We start from the raw sequence: 8,467 nt of genomic DNA on the forward strand, positions 1-8,467 counted from the left end.
GGTCTGTTATTATAGTATCTCCACTGGGAGAGTATCCATCTCCTCTGACCAAAAAAAGCCCCCTTGTGTGGAGGGTTTGGGAAGGTAAAGTTTTCCTTTTTGTTAAATCTCTGTTGTCAATTTAGTGCGGAGGGGATGGAAGCCAGGGAAGTTGCATGCTCCTCTTGCCGGTTGTGCGAGGTGAAGGTCACCACTTGTGTCCCTGCTGACGTCACCTGTGAGAAGTGCACCCAACTCCAGCTCCTCGCAGAACGCATTAGGGAGCTGCAGCTCGAGTTGAATGAACTTCGGATCATTCAGGATGCGAAGGGCGTGATGGAGAGCAGTTCTAGGGAAGTAGTGACACCTAAGTTACAGGATAAAGGTAGCTGGGTGACCGTCAGGGCAGGGAAAGGGAATAGGAGCACAGTGCAGGGATCCCCTGTGGCCGTTCACCTCAATAATAAGTATACCGTTTTGGATACGGTTGAGGGGGACGACCTACCAGGGGAAAGCTACATTGGCCAGGTCTCTGGCACTGAGCCTGGCCCAGTGCCTCAGAAGGGAAGGGGGGCGAATCGAAGAGCGACAGTGATAGGAGATTCAGTTGTTAGAGGAACAGACAGGAGATTCTGTGGTCGCGAACGAGACTCCCGGATGGTATGTTGCCTCCCGGGTGCCAGGGTCAGGGATGTCTCGGATCGAGTCTGCAGGATTCTTAAGGGGGAGGGGGAGCAGCCAGAGGTCGTGGTCCATATCGGTGCCAATGACATAGCTAGGAAAAGGGATGAGGACCTGAAAAGCGAATATAGGGAGTTAGGTTGGAAGCTGAAAGGAAGGACGAGCAGAGTATTATTCTCAGGATTGTTACCGGTGCAACGTGCTAGTGAGGCTAGAAACAGGGAGCGAGTGCAGCTGAACACGTGGCTACAGAACTGGTGCAGGAGGGAGGGATTCAGATATGTAGATCATTGGGATACCTTCTGGGGAAGGTGGGACCTGTACAAGAAGGACGGGTTGCTTCTGAACTGGAGGGGCACCAATATCCTGGGCGGGAGGTTTGCTGGAGCTCTTCGGGAGGGTTTAAAACTAGTTTGGCAGTGGGGTGGGAACCGGAGCTACGGATCAGAGGATGGGGTAGCTGTTGAACAGGCAGATACCGAGTGCAGAGTGTCTGTGAGGAAGGTTAGGCAGTTGACAGGGCAAAGTTGCAGCCAGTATAATGGGTTGAAGTGTGACTATTTGAACGCAAGAAGTGTCAGGAATAAGGGTGATGAACTTAAAGCATGGATCAGTACTTGGAGCTACGATCTTGTGGCCATTACGGAGACGTGGATATCACAGGGGCAGGAATGGATGTTGGATGTTCCGGGGTTTATATGTTTCAAACGGAATAGGGAGGGAGGTAAAAGAGGTGGGGGAGTGGCATTGCTAATCAGGGATAGTATCAGAGCTGCAGAAAGGGAGGTCGTCAAGAGGGTTCGTCGACTCAGTCATTTTGGGTGGAAGTCAGAAACAGGAAAGGAGCAGTCACTTTGTTGGGAGTTTTCTATAGACCCCCCCAATAGCAACAGAGACATGAAAGAACAGATTGAGAGGCAGATTTTGGAAAGGTGCAGAAGTAACAGGGTTGTTGTCATTGGTGATTCAACTTCCCTAATATTGATTGGAACCTCCTTCGTGCAAATAGTTTGGATGGAGCAGTTTTTGTCAGGTGTGTCCAGGAAGGTTTCCTGACTCCATATGTAGATAGGCCGACTAGAGGGGAGACTATGTTGGACTTGGTGCTTGGCAACGAACCAGGCCAGGTGGCAGATCTATCGGTGATAGTGATAGCATTTCGGTGATAGTGATCACTACTCTCTGACCTTTACTATAGTCATGGAGAGGGACAGGAGCAGACGGGATGGGAAAATATTTAATTAGGGGAGGGGGAATTACAATGCTATTAGGCAGGAACTGGGGAGCATAACTTGGGAACTGATGTTCTCACGGAAATGCACGACAGAAATGTGGAGGTTGTTTAGGGAGCGCTGGCTGCGACTGCTGGATAGGTTTGTCCCGATGAGGCAGGGAAGGGATGGTAGGGTGAAGGAACCTTGGATGATTAGAGATGTGGAACAGCTAGTCAAGAGGAAGAAGGAAGCTTACTTAAGGTTGAGGAAGCAAGGATCAGACAGGGCTCTAGAGGGTTACAGGGTAGCCAGGAAGGAACTGAAGAATGGACTTAGGAGAGCTAGAAGGGGACATGAAAAAGTCTTGGCGGGTAGGATTAAGGAAAATCCCAAGGCGTTCTGCACTTATGTAAGGAGCAAGAGGATGGCCAGAGTGAGGGTTGGGCCGATCAGGGATAGTGGAGGGAACTTGTGCCTGGAGACGGAGGAGGTAGGGGAGGTCTTAAATGAATACTTTGCTTCAGTATTCACTCGTGAGAGGGACCTGGTCGTTTGTGGGGCCAGCATGGAACAGGCTGTTATGCTTGAACAGGTTGAGGTTAAGAGGGAGGATGTGCTTGAAAATGTGAATGATATGAGGACAGATAAGTCCCAGGGGCCAGACGGGATATACCCAAGGATATTACGGGAAGCGAGGGAAGAGATTGCTGCGCCTTTGGCGATGATCTTTGCGTCTTCACTGTCCACTGGAGTAGTATCGGATGGTTAGAGGGTGGCAAATGTTGTTCCCTTGTTCAAGAAAGGGAATAGGGATAACCGTGGGAATTATAGACCAGTCAGTCTTACATCGGTCGTGGGCAAATTATTGGAGAGGATTCTGAGAGACAGGATTTATGATTACTTGGAAAAGCATGATTTGATTAGAGACAGTCAGCATTGCATTATGAGGGGCAGGTCATGCCTCACAAGCCTTATTGACTTCTTTGAAGATGTGACAAAACACATTGATGAAGAAAGAACGGTGGATGTGGTGTATATGGATTTTAGCAAGGCGTTTGATAAGGTTCCCCATGGTAGGCCCATTCAGAAAGTAAGGACACATGGGATACAGGGAAATCTGGCTGTCTGGATACAGAATTGGCTTGCCCAAAGAAGGCAGAGGGCGGTAGTTGATGGAAAGTATTCAGCATGGAGTTCGGTGTCCAGTGGTGTTCTGCAGGGATCTGTTCTGGGACCTCTGCTGTTTGTGATTTTTGTAATTGACTTGGATGAGGAAGTGGAAGGCTGGGCTAGCAAGTTTGCCGATGACACGAAGGTTGCTGGAGTTGTGGATAGTGTGGAAGGCCGTATGTAGGTTGCAACGGGACATTGACAGGATACAGAGCTGGGCTAAGAAGTGACAGATGGAGTTCAACCTGGAAAAGTGTGAAGTGGTTCATTTTGGAAGGTCGAATTTGAATGCGGAATACAGGCTTGCCTCGTACATCCCCTCGAAACTTTGCCCTCTCACCTTAAACTTATGTCCCCTAGTAACTGACTCTTCCACCCTGGGAAAAAGCTTCTGACTATTGACTCTGTCCATGACGCTCACAACTTTGCAAACCTCTATCATGTCGCCCCTCCACCTCCGTCGTTCCAATGAAAACAATCCTAGTTTATCCAACCTCTCCTCATAGCTAATGCCCTCCAGACAAGGCAACTTCCTGGTAAACATCTTCTGTACCCTCTCCAAAGCTTCCACGTCCTTCTGGTAGTGTGGCGACCAGAATTACACGCAATATTCCATGTGTGGCCTAAGTAAAGTTCTGTACAGCTGCAGCATGACTTTTCATACTCTATGCCCCGACTGATGAAGGCAAGCATGCCGTATTCCTTCTTGACTACTACATTGTGAACAGTAAGCATTTGCAGGTCTATCGGGAATGAACAAGGAGTCTAGTGGGAGAAATTGGATAGGTCTTCCAAAGAGCCAGCAGAGGCAGGATGGGCTGAATGGTCTCCTTGTGCAAGGTATCATTCTTGGATTGTTCAGTGATGAAGCATTGTGAAGATGGACCGCATCTTCTTGTTAAAAACATTAAGCATTAAAATAGGGTTTTGCAGGGAAGGTGGTGTCATCGCTTGCAGTTTCGAGCATTGGACTGTTTAAGCAGAGGTCAAAAATTCACATTTCATTGGAACCTGATTTCAGTTGTTTTTCTGAGATCCGTGTTTATTGATCAGCAGGAATGTGTTGGATCAGAGCACTTTATTAATGGTGAGCATTGTTCCCAATGCAGCAGAAACACACAAATTCCATCATTTCCAACTATCCTGCTCACTTATTCTCTCTGCTGCTGTCTCTCTATCTCTGTCTTTCTCTATCTCTGTCTCTCTCTCTGTTATAGGAACAAGAGGAGGCCATTCAGCTCCTTGATCCTGTTCCCCATTCAATGACATGTCAGCCGATCTGGATCGTAAACCCATCTGCCTGCATCGTTCCGTCACCCTTAATCCCCGTGTCAAGCAAAAATCGATCAATCTCAGTTTGGACATTTTCAACTGAGCCCCAGCCTTAGCAACTGGCCAATTGGCACAGGGAGAACCAGGTTAGAAGGTTAAATGTGAGAGAGAAAGAGTGGCGTGAGAGGGAGGTGTTTCATTTCCTGGGCCATTGGCACCAGTACTGGGGAAAGAGGGGGCTCTTCCAATGGGACGGGCTCCATGTAAAGCGAGATGGGACTCCAGTGTCCTGGCGAATCGAATAACTCGGACACTGGGCCAAAATCCAGCAAATCCCTCCCTCACAGCACTATGGGTGTACCCGACATGGACAGCAGTGGCTCGAGAAGGCAGCTCACCACCACCTTCTCAATGGGAATTAGAGATCGGCAATAAATGCTAGGCCTTGCTGGCGATGCCCGCACAACCGCGCAACAGATGATTCAGAAAGAAAAATCCCAATTACGCTGTCAAGAAAAAACACCGGCAGCAAAAAAGAAAGCTGAACGATGTGCTCATGGGATCTTTCTGTGCATAAAACTGGCCCCGTCTCCATGCAACACACCTTGTTCACGTACTTTCGAAGATCTGAACAGCTCCTCTTCTGCTCCAAGGCACCCTCCTCCACCCCCCAATATGGTCCCGTGCCAATGAGGAAGCTATTTGACTGCAGTGGCATCGTACTGTTCTCAATTAAAGAATTCTGAAACGTTGACTTATTGTTATTTCTTTCGATTGCTGGGGCATGTGTGAGGCAGAGGGAGGCGCAGAGGGGGAGGGGGGTTGTTGCGGGAATTGCATAAGCTGGGGCTCCTTTCACTGCCGGGGGGAGGGCTGTGGGGAGCTGAGGTGGGGGGTAAATATTCCACAGTTGGTGTGGCAGAGCCAGAGGGGTCCGGACTTTGAACTAACTGCTCTCCGGATCCATCGGGTAAAGATACTGCTCACAGGATGACCGACCAATCTTTGGAACGATCAGAGAAATAATGGCGTGCAAAGTGGATATTCGACATTAGGGGGCTGCACTCCAGCTGGCGCTTGAACTGGAGCCATCTCCACCAATCACGTTTCCTTCTCCCATCTCTTTCTCACCCTCTATCTCTCTCTGTATCAGTGATTAGTATTGTATAAAGGAGGTCTTTCGGAACTAGCCAATGATCATTTTGTGATGGTTGCTAACCTTTTTGATTTGTGCACGTAGTACCCCTTTGTGGTGACTACCGTATCTCAATGCTTTCACATTTCGAGGTTCCTAATCTCATTACAAGACATATCTACACAGAAGCTGTTTTCACTGTCTGCTCTCAAGTGACTGCCAGTCAGCATTTTAAAACTTGGCTTAATCTCCCAGATTCCCTTTCCCTTGACCTCCTGTCTATACTGTGCCCTATTTTCTAAATTTTCCACCTTTACCATACTACTAAGAAAGGTTCCAATAAAGCTGAATGCTAGTTTATAATAATATGTCAATTGTTAGTTTACAATTACTAGAATATAACAATTAGTACATTGTTTAGTAGTTTTTAGTAACGTAATAATCTTACAGAGATGAGTGATTGCGTGTTTTCAGTGCCTGATGGGCTGAGGCAGGGACAGAGGTCGGAGATGTTATTGAGGTGGAAGGAGGCATCATTTCTGATGGAGAAAACATAACGTCAGAATCTCAGGTCAGGGATGAATAGGTTTATATTTTAAACAACATCATATTCAGCCCGATGAAACAGTGAGGAATGGCGATGGGATCAAAGACAAGAGAATGGAGTTTGTGGTGAAACCAAAGGTGGAGGCTTCACCCTGTCCCATGTTTAATTAGAGGATGTTGGAGCTCATAGAAAGCAAACTGTTAGAGTATGAGAACACAGAGGCAAAGGAGGATCGAGAGAGATGATAGATTGCTGGAGCTGGGAGTCATCAGCATACATGTGGAAACGAACCCCAGATCTGTAGTTGATATCACCAGCAGGCAGTGTATAGATGAGGAAGAGGGGGGAGAAAGAATAGAACGTTCCGGGACTTCAGAGGCAATAGTGCTGTAACTGAGACTCTTTACATGCTATGTCTGTAACTGAGACTATTTACTTGCTATGTCTGTAACTGAGACTACTTACTAGCTATATCAGTAACTGAGACTACTTACTTGCTATGTCTGTAACTGAGACTACTTACTTGCTATGTCTGTAACAAAGACTACCTACTTGCTATATCTCTAACTGATACTATTTATTTGCTATGTCTGTAACTGAGACTACTTACTTGCTATGTCTGTAACAAAGACTACTTACTTGCTATGTCTCTAACTGAGACTATTTGTTTGCTATGTCTGCAAGTGAGACTACTTACTTGCTATGTCTGTAACTGAGACGATTTACTTGCTATGTCTGTAACTGAGACTACTTACTTGCGATGTCTGTAACTGAGACTACTTAGTTGCTATGTCTGTAACAAAGACTACTTATTTGCTATGTCTCTAACTGAGACTATTTATTTGCTATGTCTGTAAGTGAGACTACTTACTTGCGAATTCTGTTGCTGAGACTACCAAATCCAATGTTCATCCAACTGCCTATTGGGTGCTTCATTGGAGTAGGCTATTTGTTTTCTTTTTAACCTACGGTTTGGCACGATTTATTTCTGTTTAATCTGTTTATTATCACAGTGCTGTTTGTGGGAGCTTGCTGTGGGCAATGGCTGCTGCGTTTCCTACTTTACAACAGTGACTACAATTCACAAAGAACTGCATTGGGTGGAAAGTGGTTTGGGACGTCCTGAGGTTGAAAATGGTGCTAGAGAAGAGTAAGTCTTACTTTGTGGAGAGAAAATGAATAATCGTATGAGAAGTCTGCTCTGAAATCTTGAGGGAGTCAAGACGTTGTTTGAAAGACTCAGAAGAGACAGGCTGATATTTCTGACAGAAAAGAGAAATACTGTGTATTTGAAAGTTATCGACAAAAAACGAGTTAGGCTCCTAGAGTTGGGATCTTCAATTTTATGTACTCAAGGAGCTGGAAGAAAGACGTTCAATAAATACATAACTGTATTTGATCACTGTTAGATTATTTGTATCGAACTTTAATGCTTCAAATAAGGGTTAATGGAATATTTCATCTCTTCTACGACTGAACTGTAATTTTATAGAGGAACAAGACAGTCCCGTTTGTAAAAGCAATTAACAAGCAGTACTTGCTGATTGTTTATCAGGCAGTGACACAAAAAACTTACAAAGATCTCAAAGGATAGCTGGTCAATCTGAAAGCTTTGGAGGGTGGAGATTCATTAATGACATCAAATAATCAAGAATAATTGTTTTAAAAGTGATACGAAACTTTATGTTAAATTGTATTAAATGTCAATGCTAGAAATTGTTCAACATACTTTGTCAACATTAATATATATTTTTGTTTGTTTCTTTCTTTCCATTGTAAGCTATTCAAGGTGCAGCCATTATGTGTATGCTGATCAAGCAGAAGTCTTCAGTCAAACAGCACAGCTGATCTGCAGTACTGTAGACTAATGATCAGACAGCACCGGGTATCTACAGTACTGTACATTAACAATCAAACAGCACTGGGAATGCCTGCTATCTGATCTGCCATTTTTCCGATCAATCAATTTTTCCTTTCACTGAAATTTACCTTCCAGTCCAATCTCTCTGAATCGAATTCACTGAGCTTAGGAGCAGCAGTAAGAAAATGATCATTGGCCTCCATGTTGTTCATGTTCAGATCTTCGTGGCCCAGGACACCTCCCCCCCGACCCCACCACTCCAAATCGCCACAGCCCTATAACCCTCCGAAAACTGTGTTGAATAAAAAAAGAGAGGAGTAAGAAAATCACGAGGTTTCTGCCCATCATCACTATCCAATGAAATCGGCCTCAAAGTTGTCCTGTGTGACATTTGGGGGTGGGGATGGGGTTGTTGGTTCCTGGAGACGAGATCAGGTTAAGGTTCCCCGTGACTCCATCTGCTGCAATAGCCAGTTGCCGGAACAAATGAACCGGATCACAGCATTTGGACAAGGTCGATCACAATAATCTGTTCGATATTATTAGGTTTATTTGGACAGTCGGGTTGGGTTGGACATGAACAAATAAAGCACTCGGGCCCATTTCGG

Source organism: Heterodontus francisci, chromosome 21 (assembly GCF_036365525.1).
Source record: "Heterodontus francisci isolate sHetFra1 chromosome 21, sHetFra1.hap1, whole genome shotgun sequence".
Lineage (NCBI taxonomy): Eukaryota > Metazoa > Chordata > Chondrichthyes > Heterodontiformes > Heterodontidae > Heterodontus > Heterodontus francisci.